Here is a 20,431-nt window from a genome sequence, read left to right on the forward strand (position 1 = left end):
TGGAAGCTGTATGCTGGCTCCCTCCGCCAATAAAGCGTCGCAACCCCAGAGACGTCCGCGACTGGACCTAACAGTCAGGGGTCCCTATACTTTTTACTATTTTCATTGGAGAAATGGATGGATGGATTTATCCAACCCCTGAGCCATCTGAAGGCAATCCTGTACTGTATAGGAATAATTTTTTCTGTTTAATGTTTTATTATATTTTTATCTATTTTGGAAGCTGCCCGGAGTGGCTGGGGTAACCCAATAAGATGCGTGGGGTATAAATAGTAAAATTATCATTATGGAATGGGACGTCCCTATTTTCATCAGACAAATATGCTGGAGGGTATGGTATCTTGAGCTTCTTGCAAGGGGCAAGGAATAGAAAGGCAATTAATAAATAATTTTTATATACTTGAGTTCTCGTAATGTGATCATATCTCAGCACCTTGCCTTCTTTATTTAAAAGCATCAGAGGACACGGTCAACTTGCTTAGGTTTGCAAAGATAGCTGAGAAATTTGCACTGGGCTCCACACCACCCCCAAAAATGTGGGTTTTGAAGACATGACCCCCACACTGGTGGCCAAACTTTCCAATGCTCTTTCGGGATCCAGTTTGAATTGTCCGGGGGGGGGAGTTTGCAGATTTGTGGGGTGGGGAGAGATGTTCCATATACTTCAACATTTCTCCCACGAAAATAGGGGTGTCCTAAAAGCCATGGTTTTCCCAGTAGTGATGTATGGAAGTGAGAGTTGGACCATAAAGAAGGCTGATCGCCGAAGAATTGATGCTTTTGAATTCTGGTCCTGGAGGAGACTCTTGAGAGTCCCATGGATTGCAAGAAGATCAAACCTCTCCATTCTGAAGGAAATCAGCCCTGAGTGCTCACCGGAAAGACAGATCCTGAAGCTGAGGCTCCAATACTTTGGCCACCTCATGAGAAGAGAAGACTCCCTGGAGAAGACCCTGATGTTGGGAAGGGGAGAAGGGGACGACAGAGGACGAGATGGTTGGACAGTGTTCTCGAAGCTACCAGCATGAGTTTGACCAAACTGTGGGAGGCAGTGGAAGACAGGAGGGCCTGGCGTGCTCTGGTCCAGGGGGTCACGAAGAGTTGGACACGACTAAACGACTAAACAACAACAAGGAAAAGTTGAGTGTTCTGGGTTCAGATCGGAAACAGGGGCAGCTTCTGTAAAACCGGGAAAAAGGGACACCTGGAGGGTCTGGATGTTCTGGGGGAGCGCCATATTGGGAGGCATAGATCTGGAACGAGGAGGCCCGATCCGAAGCAGAATGGAGAGACGGGCTGAGTAGGCGATCCGTTCTGGTGAGTAGAGCTGTCATCCTGACATTTCACGTGCAACGAAAGAAAGAAAGCAACGTGTGGGCAGCTAATGGAGGGGAAAGCAGGAACACAGAGGGAGGGGGGCCTGTGGAGTCTGAAAGGGTTTTGAAGGGAGGGGGTCTCGCTTTCCCTTTCTGGCACGCTTAAAAGCTTTCCCAGTGTACAAGTACACACACACACACACACACACACTTGATTTCCTGCCCACATACATCTTGACTTTAATAAGGTTTATGGTAACTGTTGCTGGCTACTGGTGATGCTATAATCTCTCCCTTTCAAGGAACTCGGGGCAGCAGACTTGGTGCCAATCACGGCTGCCAGTCAGTGCGGACAGAATTGGCCTGGATGGGCCAGGGGTCAGACTTAGCTTCTAGGTGCCTGTGGTTTAGGGAGGTCGTTTATCACGTGCTTGATGGCTTTGGGGTTGTCGGCTTGCACAACCACAATGTCTTTATCAGTGACTTGGATGAAGGAATGGAGGGGACGCTCATCGAATTTGCAGATGACACCAAACTGGGAGGGGTAGCTAAGGCCGCAGAAGACAGAATCTGAACTCAAAACGACCTGAACAGATCGGAGAGCAGGGTGCAAGCTAACCAAATGAAATTCAGTAGGGACAAAGTTAAAGTTCTGCACTTAGGAAGAAAGAACCAGATGCACAAATAAAGGATGGGGGACACCTGGCTTGCTAGCAGTACAGTGGCACCTCGGGTTAAGAACTTAATTCGTTTCGGAGGTCCGTTCTTAACCTGAAAGTGTTCTTAACCTGAAGCACCACTTTAGCTAATGGGGCCTCCCGCTGCTGCCACCACACAATTTCTGTTCTCATCCTGAAGCAAAGTTCTTAACCCGAGGTAGTATTTCTAGGTTAGCGGAGTCTGTAACCTGAAGCGTATGTGTCAGGGGTTCAGGAGCAGAGGCACAGGGGAGAGGGGAGATGGAGAGCGAGGGGGAGGAATCCGAGGGGAGCGTAGGAGATGACAGTGGTCCGAGGGATTCCATGAGCCTCTCCAGCGAATCGGAAGATTCACAGAAGGGGGCGCCGGTGGCCAGGGGTAGGGGGTTCCCAAGGGGAACGCCCCAGAAGCAAGGGGCCAGCGGGGACTCCCAGAGCAGCAGTTGGAAATCAGGACCAGCTTCCCCACCAGAGCGGAGTGGGGGGGAAGAGTCCCAAGCATCGGGGCCAGTGCATTCCCCACCAGGGAGAGAAGACGAGACAGGGCTGACCACGCCTCCATCGGAGAGTCAGACAACGGGGGGGGGGGGGGGGAGGTCAGATCCGGCCAGCGTCCCAGAAGGGGGAAGCAGTGACACGAGTAGTGTGACGGTTAGGAGAAAGGTCACTGGTTTGGCGCGAGAGGCAAGTTCAAATGTACAGGAGCGCGGGACAGCAGAGAATGAGGATTGGGAACCGGGTCCTAAAGCCCGCCGGAGGCAGGGGGAGGAGCTAAGCGACTCAGCGTCGGAAGAGTCCAGAAAGGGCAATGCCCCAGCGGGCAGAAGGACCCAGAGGAGGAGAGAGCAGCGCAGAAGGTGGAGCAGGGCTAGGATCTTAAGCTGGTGTCAGGGGGGAGGAGACTCAGACGGGACTTCGCCGATCTAGGGTTTAAGACGTAGGGCTGCGCACTACGGCTTTGAAATGGAAACCGAACTTCAATAAAGACTTTTGTACATTACGACAGCCTAGCGTTGGTCCTCTGTGAGCTGGGACCTAGAGGCAGCTCTGACAGTATGTAACCTGAAGCATATGTAACCCGAGGTACCACTGTACATGTGAAAAGGATCTAGGGATCTTGGTGGACATGAGTCAACAGATCAACGTTCTAGAAACTAAGCCTTATGAGGAACAGTTGAAGAAGGTAAGTATGTTTAGCCTGGAAAAGAGGAGACTGAGAGGAGATATGAGAGCCATCTTCAAATATCTTAAGGGCTGTCACCTGGAAGATGGAGCAAGCTTGTTTTCTCCTGCTATGGAGGGTAGGACTCGAACCCGTGGCTTCAAGTTGCGAGAAAGGAAACTTTCTGACAGCAAGAGCTGTTCAGCAGTGGAACCGACTCCCTTGGGCAATGGTGGACTCTCCTTCCTTGGAGGTTTTTAAGCAGAGGTTGGATGGTCATCAGTCCTGGATGCTTTAGCTGAGATTCCTGCATTGCAGAGGGTCAGACTAGATGACCCTCGAGGCCCCCTTCCAACTCTAAGATCCTATATGATTCTATGAATTGAAGAAGGATGCTGACGAGCTGGAACGTGGGCAGAGGAGGGCGACAGAGATGAGCAAGGGTCTTGCCATCATGGCTAGCAGCCATCAATCATCCTCTCCTCCCTGAATGGAGAAACATGCTTTTGCCCGCTTCCAATGGCCATGCATTCCTCCAAAATTTGCAGAGAAGAAGCCCAGATAGCTCTGCTCTGCCTCTTCACTTGCAGACAGCAATGCTTCAAAATAACAGTTGCCAGTGTAGCCACAGGAGGGGAGAATGGCTCTGGTGCTCAAATACAGCTTGCAGTTGTTTTTATTGTTTATTTATTTATTCATTCATTCATACATACATACATACATACCCTGGGTTTCCCCAGCCACTCTGAGTGGCCGCTGTCATAGAGTTGCCATATTTTGAAGAGCAAAAAAGAGGACACATTTGCAGACTTTTTACTTTTAACTAAGGGACGTGGGTGGCGCTGTGGATTAAGCCACCGAGCCTAGGACTTGCCGATCAGAAGGTTGGCGGTTCGAATCCCCGTTGCTCGGTCCCTGCTCCTGCCAACCTAGCAATTCGAAAGCACGTCAAAGTGCAAGTAGATAAATAGGTAGCACTCCGGCGGGAAGGTAAACGCCGTTTCCGTGCGCTGCTCTGGTTCGCCAGAAGCGGCTTAGTCATGCTGGCCACATGACCCGGAAGCTGTACGCCGGCTCCCTCGGCCAGTAAAGCGAGATGAGTGTCGCAACCCCAGAGTTGTCCACGACTGGACTTAACAGTCAGGAGTCCCTTTACCTTTACCTTTACTTTTAACTATGGATCACTCTCATTTTACCTACCCATGAAAAGGAGGCCATTTCCTGGAAAAAGAGGACATATGGCAACTTGACAGGTCCCTCCCGCCTTGAATGGGACAATCTTTCTGGAGAGGGAAGGGTTAATCCTCACTCTCACAGTTGCCAACTTTGTGATTTCTTTATTTTTATTTTATGAGCTTTCCCATCACGGAACTGTAGTGTTGGACCAGGATCCCCAAAGGCTGCTCAAATATCCTTAAGTTATCAATTAAAGGAATAAAGTGGGTAGAATAAAGTTTTCCTCCCTCTCTTCTAACAGTAGCTTCAAAAATTTTTACACATCACTTGGGAAGACAGGTGAACTGATACCAGTGTACTGGAAGAAGCAAAGATCACCCGTGTCGAAGCAACGATTCTTCAACTTCAACACCAACTTCTTTGGACTTGTCATGTTGTGCAGATGCCTGATGATCGTCTTCCAAAGCAGCTACTCTATTCCGAACTTAAAAATGGAAAGCGTAATGCTGGTGGTCAACAAAAGAGGTTTAAAGACTCTCTCAAGGCAAATATTAAAAAATGTAGTGTAAAGGCTGACAATTGGGAAACACTGGCCTGCGAGCGCTCCAATTGGAGAACAGCCTTTACCAAAGGTGTCATGGGCTTTGGAGACACTCGAACTCAGGATGCAAGGGAGAAACGTGCTAAGAGGAAGGCACGCTTGGCAAATCCACGCCGTGATCAACTCCCGCCTGGAAACCAATGTCCCCGCTGTGGAAGGACGTGTGGGTCCAGAATTGGCCTCCACAGTCACTTGCGGACTCACTGTTAAAACCGTGTTTATGGAAGACAATCTTACTCGGCTATGAGGGATCGCCAAAGAAGAATGGACCTCTGGTTGCCCCCTGTGAGAACAGGAGGGTGGACCAGATGAGGCACTGGGCTGATCGAGCAAGCTATTCTTATATTCTAATTTCTTATTTCTTCTCTTTACCTTCATCAACAAAACTGACCTTAAATCCTGACCTTAAATCCTGCATTCCCTCATTCTGTCCTGTCCTTCCTTCTGCATAAGACTTTAACCACCCCCAGCCCAACTCCTGGTCCTCATTTCTTCTCCAGCCCCTCTGATGCTTTTGTGCACAAAAGAGGGGGGGGTGTGAAATTTCACTTGCGTGCAGAGCTGAGCGCTGAGCCTCCTGCCGTTGAAGCCCGTGAAGATGCCCCCCCCGCCTCCCACCCCAACCCACGCCGAAGTAATAACTGCTGCCGATTAGGAACAGCGTCTCTTTAATAGGACAGCCGCCGCGCTCTGCCAGACTTTAAAACAGTCATTATTTCATCAGACGCCCCATTAAATTGTCAATTTTCCCCCACACCCTGCTCCAACTCGCTTTCTCCACGACTGCTCAGTGTGACAGGATCCAGGCTCTGCAAAGCCTGAAACACAAAAGTGGCTTCCCCCTGCGGTCCCAGCCAGCGGTCTCCTCGCCACAGCACCTGCCTGCTGCACCTGTTGGATGTCCAGCCTGTGGAGCTGAGCCAACGTCCGCTGGCCAGAAGATGGGACCCTCGTCTATCTATGTCCCACCTCCCCCCCCCCCCGCAAGTAGCTCAAGGTTCTCCTTCGTCCCATTCCAATCTCACAACAACCCTGTGAGGTAGGTTAGGCTGACATTGCCCCGTGAGTGTCAAGTGGGGATTCTAACCCTGGTCTCCTAATAAATTTTTATTTATACCCTGCCCTTCCCGGTTCAAAAAACCGGGTTCAGGGTGGCTAACAACAAATTTAAAACACTTAATTGATGCAACAAAAAATAGCACAAAATACAGTATGAAAAATGAATAACAATAAATTCTGAATTCAAAAATCAATTTAGGGGTAAAGCCATTCAATAAACATTAGATGATCACCAGGGCTACCTGGCTAAATTAGTCCCACTTGGGCCAGCGAGGAGACCAGGGGAGAATTAGCTGTGGGATCCCAAAGCGGGTAATCTTCATAAGAAGAGGAGGGGGAGGGAAGGAAGGGGAATAAAAGATCAGGCTAAGTTTAAATTGAAAACCAGGCGGAATAGCTCTGTCTTACAGGCCTGATGGAAGGAGGTTAAATCCTGCAGGGCCCTGGTCTCCTGGGACAGAGCATTCCACCAGGTCGGAGACATCACGGAGAAGGCCCTGGCCCTGGTGGAGGATAGTCTGACTTCCTTAGGGCCCGGGACATCTAAACTATGATTATTCATGGACCTTAAGGTCCTCTGCGGGGCAGACCAGGAGAGGGGGTCCCATAAATACTAGAGCCCCAAGCCACAAAGGGCTTTAAAGGTCAAAACCAGCACCTTAAACTTGACCCGATACTCGACTGGGAGCCAGTGCAATCCTCTAACCTCTGGCTTGCCATTCAGGGTTGTTGTTGTTTTCTGGTATGAAATCGAGGCAGCTTTGCAAAACATTACTGCCACAGTGCCTCCAGGGCTGGCAAAACAGTGTCTAGAGTAGAGATTGGCAGAAGGTAGGTTAGGTAGGTCTCTGGGTGAGATCTAAGACCTTGTGGTGATCGTGGGGGACTCGGTGAACGTGTGCACACAGTGTGTGGCCACTGTGGAAGAGGCAAATGCCATGCTAGGAATCATTTAAAAAGGTTTGTGGGGGGGAACTGCCCAATGCCCTAATGCCATTATACAATAGACTAAATATAGCTACTCCTTCTCCCTGCCAGGGCACAGCGAGAGTGTCTTTCACAGAGTCCTCTTACCGGAAAACTCAGTGAGCTCCAGCTCCTATCACGTTCCTATCTAGCAAACATGCGTTGTTGGTTTTGACTGCATTCCCAATACCCCACAATCTGCCCCATCTGCAACAAAACATCTCTCTCCCGGATCGGTTTCTGCAGCCACAGCAGGCGCTGTAACTGTCAGGAGCTGGCTGGTGGCCGGCTTGAGAAAACAGCATGCAAGAGGTCATTTAACAGAAGATTTATTTCATACGAGTAATTAGCCTCCGACCGCTCTCTCCGAGTGACCATCTATCACAATCAAGTTGACGCTTCTGAAGAACGCTTCTGGCTACTGCAGAAAATCTGAACCACCTATCCTTACGTTTCTGGGGTCACACTGCATCACTCTGTGGACTGATGTTGAGCTTGTGGTCCTTTTCACATGTACTGCTAATAAGTCAGGTGTCCTTCATCTGATATTTGTGCGTCTGGTTCTTCCTGCCTAATCTAAGGCTCGTGTCACAATGACCTGGTGCCAAGTGATGAACACAGGCCCCAGTACCTCTGGGATCAATTGGGAGGTGATGCAGACTTCCTGGCATTTCCTCAGCTGTTTGAGGAGCTACACGGGAGAAAAAGAGAGGACACTGCTCTTGCAGGTGCAGGGAGAAACAGTGGCGTAGTGTGGGGGGTGCCAGGGGTGCCGGCCGCACCGGGCGCAACTTCTGGGGGGGCGCGAGTCCAGAGGGAAGGGACAAGTTCCTTCCTCCGCTGGGCTCCCCGCCGCCACCACCAGCCTTGCGCCCTAGCGCATGCGCGCCCCCCGCCGCCGCCGCGGCTGCGCTCCACTCACTGCTCGCAGGAGGAGCAGCCGCTGCAGCAGCGCCGACGCCGCCACCAGCGCCTGGCCGGGCACGGGCAGCCTTCGCACCCGCCGCCGCCGCCATCCCCTCGGCCCAGCCACAGGCGGCAGCTGCTTCTGCCGACTGGGAGGGAGGAGAGCTCCGAGGGGCCTCGCCGTGCCCTGCGCTCCCCAAAACCCTCCGAGAGGAAGCCGGCGGGCGGGCGAGGGTCTCCCGGCGGAAGGGAGCGCCGCTGGCTCCGGCTCTCACGCAACTCTCAGCGGGGGGGGGGGGGTCGGGCGAGGACGGAGCGCGGCTGGAAGCCCCCGGACCAGGCCGGGGGGAGGAGAGGCGCTCGCCAAGCCCCGATCTGGAGCGCCTCGGAGCGCGGGCTCCACCTACAGCCCAAGGAGAGGAGGGGGCGGGGAGGCGCCCGGAGGGGAGGGGGCTTCGGCTGCCTCGGCCCGCGGGGGCGCCGCAGATAATTAATTTAATAAATTCCTGCTGAGCCTTAAGGGGGGGTCCTTGGCTCCTTCGCTCGCCCCCAGCCCCAGTGGCGTAGCGTGGGGGGTGCAGGGGGGCCGGCCGCAACATCTGGGGGGGGCGCTCGCACTCGAGTGCTAAAATCCAGGGGTTAGGGGGCGCAAATTACTTGCCTTGCCCCGGGTGCTGACAACCCACGCTACGCCACTGGGGAGAAAGCTCTCCCTGGCCAAGATCCCAGGCTGTTGAAGAACACTTTCTTGTGTGAACTAGACAGTATGGCTGAGCTCAGATCGCTCTTCCTTTGTCAGTACACTGCACTTCAAAATTCAATGTTGTTACCTCGTCTTGCAAACATTTTCCCTGGCCTTATTTATCTTCTTTGTCTCCCACTCGTAATAGAGTTTTGCTGAAGTGTTATTCTGGCGGATGCTAACAAGAGAATTTTATTTGGCGGTGGGGAGCGTCTTCTGGAGGGTGGGGGGTGATAGTTATTTGTTCTATTGATCTATTTTGCATCCCTCAACCTTTGCAATAAATGTTACTGACTAAAAAATGACAAATACCTGCACATTTCTATTATCCTGTCCCTAGATATTACACTTGAAAATGAATAAAAATATACGAGGAAAGTAATACCGTCACGGGGGTTTATTGGATTAGAGTTGCTACCTTTGGCCGGGCAAAATAAAGGACGAGAGACTGTCTGCATTGCAGGGGGCTGGACTAGACGATCTCTGGGGACCCCACTCTACAGTTCTATGAGTCTCAGAGCAGTTCTGTGGCTGCCAGAGAGGCCCCAAGGAAATCGGCACAAATCATTTCTCCACTGCTCCAATTCCGCCGCGGCTGAGAAGCTGGGAGCAGCTGGTACGTTAAACCCAAAGTGGCAGACAGAGGCTCTTGAGAGATGGGGTTCATGCGAGGCTGCAAATGATTTGGCCGGGGAACTCCTCAAGACGCTGGAGGGAAACGTCTCGAAGAAAATCGAAGTCGAAATCCAGCTTTGGAGGGTGATGAGCTGCAGCTTCGAGGGCCACCGGCTGCAATGCCACTGCCCAGCGCTAATCTGTCCTGGCACGCTTTGCCAGCACTGCGGGGCTGCAAATGGAGCAACTGAAAGGGACACGGAAGTCGGGGCAGGGAGCAGAGGGCAATTATTTACAGCGAAGAAAGAAACACGCCTCTGGTTTCTTCCTTTTTCAGTAAAGGTGGTTTTTTATTATTATTTCATTTTGTAATCATATAAAACCATTATAACAACGGAGGGAAATTAAAAGATGAAAAGCAAAATGATAAAATTGGCACGTGGGTTTAAGGAATCACAAAGTCCAGCTGACTATCAAGCTGAGATTCCTACCTTGCAGGGGGTTGGACTAAATGACCCCTAGGGTCCCTTTTAAGATTTTATGATTCTAACCACAGCTGCAGACTTGGCCTTCTTCCACAGAGCGCTGCTACCGGCCCGTGCCTGCACACGAAGGAACACGGAAGCAGAGTTCCCATGGCCAACTGAAAGCATCTCAGATACTTTTGACTCTTACGTCAGACCTGCTTTTGTGAGACAGGAGATCTTCCCTCTGCGCTTAGGACCAAACTTGTCTCTCCAGAGTTGGGATTCATTTAATCATCTCATTTACGTGAAGCTCTGTCCCCTCTCTTCCTTCTGAGGTCAAGGCTCTGAGAACTGTCAGTACGTTCCGTCTTATCTTTGCGGAGATCTCTTTTTATTTTATTTTTTCAAATTTTAACAAAAGACCACACTTATCTGAGCTTTCTGGCAAATTGGATTGGTCGCAGCTTTAACTCTCAGCTACCGGTCAAAGATGTCGCCATCTGTTAAATGCATTGCCAGATGTAGGCATGGGGAGAGAAAAAGAGAAAGTCTGTTGGGTTGAATGTTTGACGGCTCAGGGTACATCAAGAGGAGCTGAGGTATGTTTGCTTCTGCACAATGAGCAACCACATAACCCGGGGGGGGGGGTGTTTGGAGAATAGCTGTCATGGCTAGTAGCCATTGATAGCCCTCTCCTCCATGAATTACCGTAGTCTCGCCGCGTTGGCAACACTGACATCGAATTCCAGACATTCGCTGACATTTATTCCAGAGGCCAAAGGCTCTGCAACAACAGAGGCACCGTTTTGTTATTACGCGCCTCTTTTGTTCCGGGCAGTCCCCCCAAAAACCCTTTTGCGCAAAACCTTCTGCCACTTTCCATTCCTGGCGGTCATTGCAAACTCTGCATTAATTGGTTCAATTGATCAAGATACAGATAGACCACCATTTCATTCACATTCAAGCGATGTGCTGCAAATACACGGGCGCATCAAAATCAAAGGTTGCCAGCTAACTGTATAAGATTCCCCACACTCTCTTTAATTGTCTGCATAAGCCTGGTGGCACAGAATCATTGAGCTGTAAAGTTGGAAGAGACCCCAAGGATCATCTAGTCCAACCCCCTGTGTTGTAAACAAAAATCTGCCCTTTTTTCCCTTATGGGGTATCCAAGAGCCCATATAGAGTCCTTACATAGGTTCCCTATTGGTAGGAGAGAATAACAGAGGCCAACCAGAGAATATTGAGAAGCAAAGCAGCTAGGAAGCCTGATCTTTATTGATCTGTTGCAACAGGGTGCTCCCCTCACCCGCAGGAGAAGAGGAGGAACCCAGAAAAATGGCCCGCAAGGCCTTATAAAGACTTTTGAAATTGCCACCCTGTAGATCAAGACCACCCCCAGAAACATCATACATACATCACAGAAGGGGTGTAACCTAAGACCACCCCTCAGATACATCATACCTACATCACAAAAAAGGCAGCCTTAAAACAGAAATTTGAATGTTGTTTTTCTCCTGTCATTGTTTATCTCCTGTCTGGCAGGTTACTTGATTGGATTGCCTGGAGAGCCTGGCTAGTCTTTTGTAGTGATCAGTGACTTAGCGTGGGTTGTCAGCGCCCGGGGCAAGGCAAGTAATTTGCACCCTCTAACCCGTGGATTTGCAACCCCTAACCCGTGGATTTGCACCCCCTAACCCTAACCCCCAGATGTTGCGCCCGGTGCGGCCTGCACCCCCATGCTACGCCACTGGTAGTGATAAATACTTACCGTATTTTTCGACCCATAGGACGTACTTTTTCCCCTCCAAAAATGAAGGGGAAATGTGTGTGCGTCCTATGGGGTGCATGCAGGCTTTCGCTGAAGCCTGGAGAGTGAGAGGGGTTGGTGCGCACCGATGCCTCTAGCTCTCCAGGCTTCAGGAAGCTATCCGCAAGCCTTGCCAGCCCGGCGGGAGGTCCCGCGGGCTCACAAGGCTTGCGGGCAGCAGCCTGCCGCCCAAAGCACGGGGAGCCCTCCGGAGGGCGCCCCGTGTTTTGGGCGGGTGTCCGCAAGGCTTGGGGCTGCAGCCGCGACTGGGAGGGGGATAATTTTTTAAAAAATTCATTTCCCCCCCCCCCAAAAAAAAACCCAAGGTGCGTCCTATGGGCCGGTGTGCCCTATAGGACGAAAAATACGGTAGTTCCTAGGCCAGGTCACAGGCTCACACCCTATTCAAATGCAGACATACCCTTAAGACAGGATTTGTGAAGGAAAAGACAATGGGGAGGCTTTTCCATTTTCCTTGCAGAGAAATCATTTGGTCAGTTTGCGAATCAAAATGGTTTCAGGTCGGTCTTCCTGTGCTGATCTACATATGTACGTGCTTGGTTGGTACACTTATGAACATTTAACATATATCTAAGACCTCAAAATTCCTATCACACCTGCAAGGCAGGAACCAAATGTTTAAAAACTAATACTGAAGATGCCTGCCGAGTCTCTGCTGGAAGCGGATTCCACAAGACTGGGCCGACAGCTCAAGGCTTGGTTATGTGTTGACATCAGGCGAGATTCAGCCTCTCAGGGGACAAACAGAGATGATCTCAGTGACCATTCGAGAGAGAAAATGCTTCAGGCAATCTCTCAGCCGCTCTGGACCGAAGTACTTCAGGGCTTTGTAAATTTACAAAAGAACCCGACTCTGCAGCAGATGGGCAGATGGAGCAGATGTTTTTAAAATGATGTCCTGTGTTGCTAACTGGTCCAGTCTGCAGCCTTGCCTCTGAATCCCTGCGCCAGATGGAGCTTCTGCACCCAGCTCAAAGGCGGCTTCCTCCTCCTCCTCCTCCTCCTCCTCCTCCTCCTCCTCCTCCTCCTCCTCCTCCTCCTCTTCTTCTTCTTCTTCTTCTTCTTCTTCTTCTTCTTCTTCTTCTTCTTCTTCTGCAATCACTTGTGGGGTTATGTACTGAGCTGAATCCTAGATCAATAGGATCCAGAATGCAGCAGTCTGATTGGTCCACAGGAGCCACCCAATCCAGCTCCAGGTGGAAGTAGATCAGCGACCTGATTGGCCTGCAGGAGCAGCCAATCAGGCTTCTGGAGGAAGTGAATCCGCAACCTGATTGGCCTACAGGAGCAGCCTGGAATTAGCCAATCACACGGGGCCCATTGTGTAAATAATGTATATATAGCTAGACGTTTTGGGGAAAGCTTCATTCATTGCTACTATGAGCTGAATAAAGGTAAAGGTAAAGGGACCCCTGACCATTAGGTCCAGTTGTGGCCGACTCTGGGGTTGCGGCACTCATCTCGCTTTACTGGCCGAGGGAGCCGGCGTACAGCTTCCGGGTCATGTGGCCAGCAGGACTAAGCCGCTTCTGGCAAACCAGAGCAGCGCACAGAAACACCGTTTACCTTCCTGCCGGAGTGGTACCTATTTATCTACTTGCACTTTGACGTGCTTTTGAACTGCTAGGTTGACAGGAGCTGGGACTGAGCAATGGGAGCTCACCCCGTTGCGGGGATTTGAACCGCCGACCTTCTGTTTGGCAAGTCCTAGGCTCTGTGGTTTAACCCACAGCATCACCCACGTCCATGGGCTGAATAAAGAGCATGAAATTCACACTCGACTCCGAGTATATTTCATATAGCCAAGTAAGATTGTCTTCCATAAACACCATAAAGCTTAGGGGCAGCCCCACACAGAGCACATTGCAAGAGTCTAGCCCCAAGGTTTTCTCCAGCTCTGGAAGGTAGGACTCGAACCCATGGCTTCATGTTACTTGAAAGGAGATTCCAACTCGGACACCAGGAAGAACTTTCTGGCAGAAAAAGCCCAAACTGGGGCATGGGATGACGTCAGCCTCAGAGAACCAGGTAGCTAAGAGACTTAAGGAGATTTAATAACTCATACCATTGGCTGTTTGTTCACCTCGTCTAAATTTAGTATTTTGGAACAGCATTGTATGAGCTGTCACTTAAGAAGTTAATTCAATATTTGTTAACAATTAGAACTTCTGTTAAAAGAAACACAGTTTCTTCGTCACCCACATTCCAGGCTTCTTAAGTAATAATTTGATCGCACGTTATCACGGCTGTCACAGCTTCTCTGCTCGGGAAGAAGCAAAGGAAATATTTTCAAGCCACAAAACTAACTCAATTGTTATGGCAGGGAGGGAGAGGGACTCCAGCCCAGGGGCCAAAGGCAGAGATATTTTTTAAATGGTTTGAAACATAAGAAGAGCCTGCAGGATCAGGCCAATGGGCCATGTAGACCAGTTCTCACGGTGGCCAAACAGATGCCCCAAAAGCAAATCCACCAGCAGGATTCAAACACAAGAGCCCTCTCCTCTCCTGTAGTTTCCAACAGCTGGCATTCAGATGCATTTTGGACTCACAGCCGTCCATGGAGGTACAGGTCAATTCTGTGTCCAGGGCAGCTGTCTACCAGCTCCATCTGGTACACAGGATGAGACCCCACCTGCCTGCAGACTCTCTCACCAGAGTGGTGCATGCTCTAGTTATCTCCCGCTTGGACTGCTGCAATGTGCTCTACATGGGGCTACCTTTGAAGGTGACCCGGAAACTGCAATTAATCCAGAATGCGGCAGCTAGACTGGTGACAGGGAGTGGCTGCCGAGACCATATAACACCGGTCCTGAGAGATCTGCATTGGCTCCCAGTATGTTTCCGAGCACAATTCAAAGTGTTGGTGCTGACCTTGAAAGCCCTAAATGGCCTTGGCCCAGGATACCTGAAGGAGCGTCTCCACCCCCATCGTTCAGCCCGGACACTGAGGTCCAGCACTGAGGGCCTTCTGGCAATTCCCTCCCTGCGAGAAATGAGGTTTCAGGGAACCAAGCAGAGGGCCTTCTCAGTGGTGGCGCCCGCCCTGTGAAACACCCTCCCACCAGATGTCAAAGAGAACAACAACTACCTGACTTTTAGAAGGCATCTGAAGGCAGCCCTGTTCAGGGAAGCTTTTATTGTTTGATGCATTACTGTATTTTAATATTTTGTTGGAAGCCACCCAGAGTGGCTTGGGAAGCCCAGCCAGGGGTATAAATAATATATTTATTATTATTATTATTATTATTATTATTATTATTGCTCCCTCCTGGCTAGTAGCCTTTGATAGGCCTCTCTTCGTCTAATCCTCTTCAAAAGCCATCTAGGTTGGTGGCCATCACTGCCTGCTGTGGCAGGGAGTTCCAAAGTTTAAACATGGATTAGAAAAATGATGCCTCATTTGGAGAAAGGAGATCTTGAGAATTCCCCTCCTCCTTTTGGGCACCCCAGTTTAAGAAGGATATTGACAAGACGACCAAGATGACCCCTGTCGGCCAGGAAAACTGATCTCCCAGGAGGACCAGCCGGTTCTCCCTTTGGGGAGCCAGAAGTCGCTCCATACTTCTAGGACTCCTGCTCTCATTGACATTTGCTGTAGCAACTTGACTTCTCTAACACAGCTTCCCATGCAAGAGAGCCGTGTTCAGGCTTAGCCCTAGCTATTCCACCCCCCGAAGGGATCCCTCTATACTGCTTCACAATTCCTTCGGAGGCTAAGCGAAGGGCCTTTACCTGTGCCCTCTCAACTGTTTTCCTACAGCAGTTTTGTCGGGTCGTTACACCAGAGTTTCCATCGCAAATAGAACATGCACCTGCAATGACACGGCTCTCCCAATCCAGCCTTGCATAGTGTCCCTTCTTCTGCAGGATTCTGACTGTTGGATTACCGAGATGACAGCTAACTTCCTGCTTAGTGTGATGAAGAGGAAAGCGGCACCAACTTCTTCTTTAATACCACAGATGTAGTCGATACGCCGCACTATCGAACCTGTTTTTGTATTCTCTGTCACTCGATGTTTTAAATCCCCTGTTACTTTTGTTATCCTCCCCTTTTTTCCCCCCAAAGTATTCGCCCAGGACGACATCCACTTTTACCTCCCCACCCCCATTTTATGTTGTTATTTCTATGTATATTATGCTATGGCCACATGGCTAATGCAATAAAATCGATTGACATTTGCTGCATTTCTTCCTGCAATAAAGGGGGTTGGACTAGATGGCTCGCAGGGGTCCCATCCAATGTTGGGATGCCACGATTCTCTCCTCGTAGGCTCTCACCCTGGCACCCGAAACGATTTTTCCATTCAGCTCACAAACAACACAGGGGAATTCAACGCCGCAACGAAAAGTGACGGCCATCGGCTCAGAAAATCGCTGTTTTCCTCCGCCAGGCCTCCTCTTCCCCACGCGTTCCCTGCGTGTGGAAATCTCTCCTTGCGAAGAAGAGCGCTCGGGTGAAAGGATGCCCTTATCTCCTCCTCCGGTTCACATCCACCTGAGCGCCCATCTGAGGGGGCCCACCTCTTTGTGCAACGACAACCCTTTCTCTCCGCAGCTCCCTCAGTGTCCGTATCTTGGCTTCTTTTATTCTCCCGCAAAGCAGCTCTCTGAATGACAAGTCGCCCGATTAAGATCTCCCGCTTTCGCAGGAGACAAAAGATCCCGGGGCTCTGGAGAGAGAGCAGAAGCGAGACGCGCGCGCTCCGACATTCTTCTGGAGCCCCGTGAGTCACCCTCCTTGGCCACTCCACCTGGTCCCCGCTCCCTGCCTCCGACGAAGGCAGGTGCCTGCGTTTCGAGAGCCAAGAGGCCTCGCTTTCCGCTGAGTCTTCCTCTCCCACTTGTGCCTCCTTCTCCAGGGCTTCGAGGAGCCTCTAAATGCTCTCGACAGCTCTCCAAAGACAGCTTGGCTTCAATGGAGCTCGGCTGGCACGTTGCAAGAGCAGCTTTGGAGAAGGAAGGTCTCGGGAATGAGTCATTGCTCTGCAACTGCAGGAGGGAGGCAGCTCCGCTGAGCTTTTTCCTTATAAATATAAATTTTTATTTGTTCTACCATATCATTTTCAACAATAATTAAACATAATTTTACATCTTATACGGTTTTTTGATTTCCATCAATCACATCCAATCTAATCACTTAGTATCCATTTCTTACTTTCACTATTACATTTAAATCTCATAACTCACAAGAAGAAACAGTTAAATCAGCAATGATTAAGTGGGCACAAGGTATTGGTCATAATATTATGTTTGCTGACTGGGAACAGTTATGGCCCACCGGTATAAAGTTTACGGCATGTAATGCCTTAAGAGAAAATATTATGAAAATGATTTACAGGTGGTACATGACCCCAGTCAAGCTTGCTAAAATTTATCATTTGCCCAATAACAAATGCTGGAAATGTAATGAAACTGAAGGTACTTTCTATCACCTTTGGTGGACGTGCCCGAGGATTAAGGCCTTCTGGGAAATGATCTATAATGAAATCAAGAAGGTACTTAAATGTACCTTTCATAAAAAACCAGAGGCTTTTCTCCTGGTCATGGTCGGCCAATTGGTGTCAAAGAGAGACAGGACCTTTTTTATGTACGCTACTACAGCAGCAAGGGTGCTTATAGCAAAGTATTGGAAGACACAAGAACTGCCCACTCTGGAAGAATGGCAGACGAAGGTGATTGATTACATGGGACTGGCCGAGATGACTGGCAGAATCCGCGACCAAGGAGAAGAGACAGTGGAGGAAGATTGGAAGAAATTTAAAGTTTATCTTAAGAATGATTATAAAATTAATGAGTGCTAAAATGTCGAGGTTAGAGAAAAAAGAGGATTCCAGCTGTAAATGTTAAATCAAGTGAGGACTTGCTGAAAGAGATTTGGAAATAGGGATGCAGAAAGGAGAGGTATGGGGAAGTCGGAGAAGTAAGGTTTATGAAAAGAAGGTTTTGAAATTATATTTGTGTGTGCTTATGTGTTTGTTTGTCTTAGTATAGTATATTGTATTGTATTGTGTTTAATATGTGTTGGAAAATCAATAAAAATATTATTAAAAAAATAAAAAAATAAATCTCATAACTAATACAATGGTACCTCGGGTTACATACGCTTCAGGTTACATATGCTTCAGGTGACAGACTCCGCTAACCCACAAATAGTGCTTCAGGTTAAGAACTTTGCTTCAGGATGAGAACAGAAATTGTGCTCTGGGCGGCTCCCAACAGAATATTAAACACAATAAAATGTCAAACATTAAAAACTTCCCTAAACAGGGCTGTCTTCAGATGTCTTCTAAAAGTCAGACAGTTGTTTATTTCCTTGACATCTGGTGGGAGGGAGTTCCACAGGGCAGGCGCCACTACCGAGAAGGCCCTCTGCCTGGTTACTTCAAGCTCCCTTTGGAAAGGGCCAGCTCACAAACATCTCTGTGCGGGAGCAAGCAAGGAGCACTCCTCTCTATGCAAACATATGCATCACCGAAATAACAGCGGGCTTCATTTCCCCAGGAACCCAGAATAATTTCCCTCTTTGTCCTTATTTCAATTTTCTTCCCTTGGTTGTGCTCTTCAACTTAATTCTCACTGGGTTTCTCTTCCCCCTTTCTTTTTGCATTTGTCAGAAAGCAGGGGAGCGTCTAATGGATTGCCTCCTTCCTTTTTGCAAAGAAATATTCCCCGTGCAATTTGTGATAGGAAGCAGGTCCATGAATAAGAAGATTAGGGCCTGAAATAAATAATGCGCTTGCGCACCAGATGTACACACACACACACACACACACACACACACACACACACAAACCATTTATAATAATAATAATAATAATAATAATAATAATAATAATAATAATAATTTTTTATTTATACCCCGCCCTCCCCAGCCAAGGCCGGGCTCAGAGCGGCTTACAAGCAATAATAAAAACAAGATGAATGATTACAACTTAAAAACAAAAATAAAATACAACATTAAAATAATGGAACATTAAAATATTAAAATGTAGCCTCATCGCAGGAGGAGAAGGAAAAGAAAGAAAGAAAGAGGAGGGGAAAAGAGAGAGAGAGAGAGAGAGAGAGGGAGGGAGGGAGGGAGGGAATCAAATTGGCTCCAAGCCAAAGGCCAGGCGGAACAACTCTGTCTTACAGGCCCTGCGGAAAGAAATCAGATCCTGCAGGGCCCTGGTCTCATGAGGCAGAGCGTTCCACCAGATCGGAGCCAGTGTTGAAAAGGCCCTGGCTCTGGTTGAAGCCAATCTAACTTCTTTAGGGCCTGGGAACACTAGGGTGTTATTATTTATGGACCTTGAGGCTCTCCGTGGGGCATACCAGGAGAGGCGGTCCCATAGGTACGAGGGTCCTAGGCCGTGAAGGGCTTTAAAGGTCAAAAGCAGCACCTTAAATCTGACCCTGTACTCCACCGGGAGCCAGTGCAGCTTGAAAAGCACTTGGTGAATATGCTCCCATGGCAGAGACCCCGTGAGGAGCCTCGCTGCAGCATTCTGTACCCGCTGGAGTTTCTGGGACAGCTTCAAGGGCAGCCCCGCATAGAGCGAATTACAGTAGTCAAGCCTGGAGATTACCGTCGCATGGATCACTGTGGCCAGGTCGGGGCGGGAAAGGTAAGGGACCAACTGCTTGATGCGGCGAAGGTGGAAAAATGTCGCCTTGGCTGTTGCTGTAACTTGCACCTCCATGGAAAGGGAGGCATCAAGTATTACACCCAAACTCTTAACGGAAGGCAATGGCACTAATTGGGCCCCCGCAAGAGAAGGGAGTTGGTCCCTCATCCCCATGCCATCCCAACCTAGCCATAGGACCTCTGTCTTCAAAGGATTTAGTTTCAATCGGCTCCCACGAAACCATCCAGCCACAGCTTCCAAGCATCTGGTCAGTGTGTTCGGGGCTGAGTCAGTGTGGCCATCCATCAGCAGATAGAGCTGAGTGTCATCAGCATATTGGTGACAGCCCAGCCCAAAGCTCCGGATAATCTGGGCAAGGGGGCGCATAAAGATGTTAAAAAGCATCGGGGAGAGAATTGCGCCCTGCGGCACTCCACACACCAAGGAGTGGCGCGACGACATTTCCCTCCCTAATTTACAGGGACGCGTGTGGCACTGTGGGTTAAATCACAGAGTCTAGGACTTGCCGATCAGAAGGTCAGCAATTCGAATCCCTGTGATGGACGGGGTGAGCTCCTGTTGCTCGGTCCCTGCTCCTGCCAACCTAGCAGTTTGAAAGGACACCCAAAAGTGCAAGTAGATGAATAGGTACCACTCCGGTGGGAAGGTAAACAGCGTTTCCGTGCGCTGCTCTGGTTCGCCAGAAGCGGCTTAGTCCTGCTGGCCACATGACCTGGAAGCTGTATGCCGGCTCCATCGGCCAACAAAGCAAGATGAGCGCCGCAACCCCAGAGTCGTCCACAACTGGACCTAATGGTCAGGGGTCCCTTTACCTTTACCTTACCGTTTACAGCTTATAGCAGAGTTAATAGCTCAGAATCTGGCTCTACCCAGTCCTGCCATTCTGTCTCATTCACAAATGACTAACACTTCTTAAAACAACCTGGGAACAGTTTACCTGTGAGATCTCCTTATTCCATACAGTGGTACCTCAGGTTACATACACTTCAGGTTACAGACGCTTCAGGTTACAGACTACGCTAACCCAGAAATAGTGCTTCAGGTTAAGAACTTTGCTTCAGGATAAGAATCGTGCTCTGGCGGTGCGGCAGCAGCAGGAGGCCCCATTAGCTAAAGTGGTGCTTCAGGTTAAGAACAGTTTCAGGTTAAGAACGGACCTCCAGAACGAATTAAGTACTTAACCTGAGGTCCCACTGTATACACAAACTCGACCACTTTGATCCACAGAACTGGCACTCTCACAGATGCACATAAGACCCATTCC

The sequence above is a fragment of the Podarcis gaigeae genome (genome assembly GCF_964106915.1).
Source record: "Podarcis gaigeae genome assembly, chromosome: 4".
Taxonomy (NCBI): Eukaryota; Metazoa; Chordata; class Lepidosauria; order Squamata; family Lacertidae; genus Podarcis; species Podarcis gaigeae.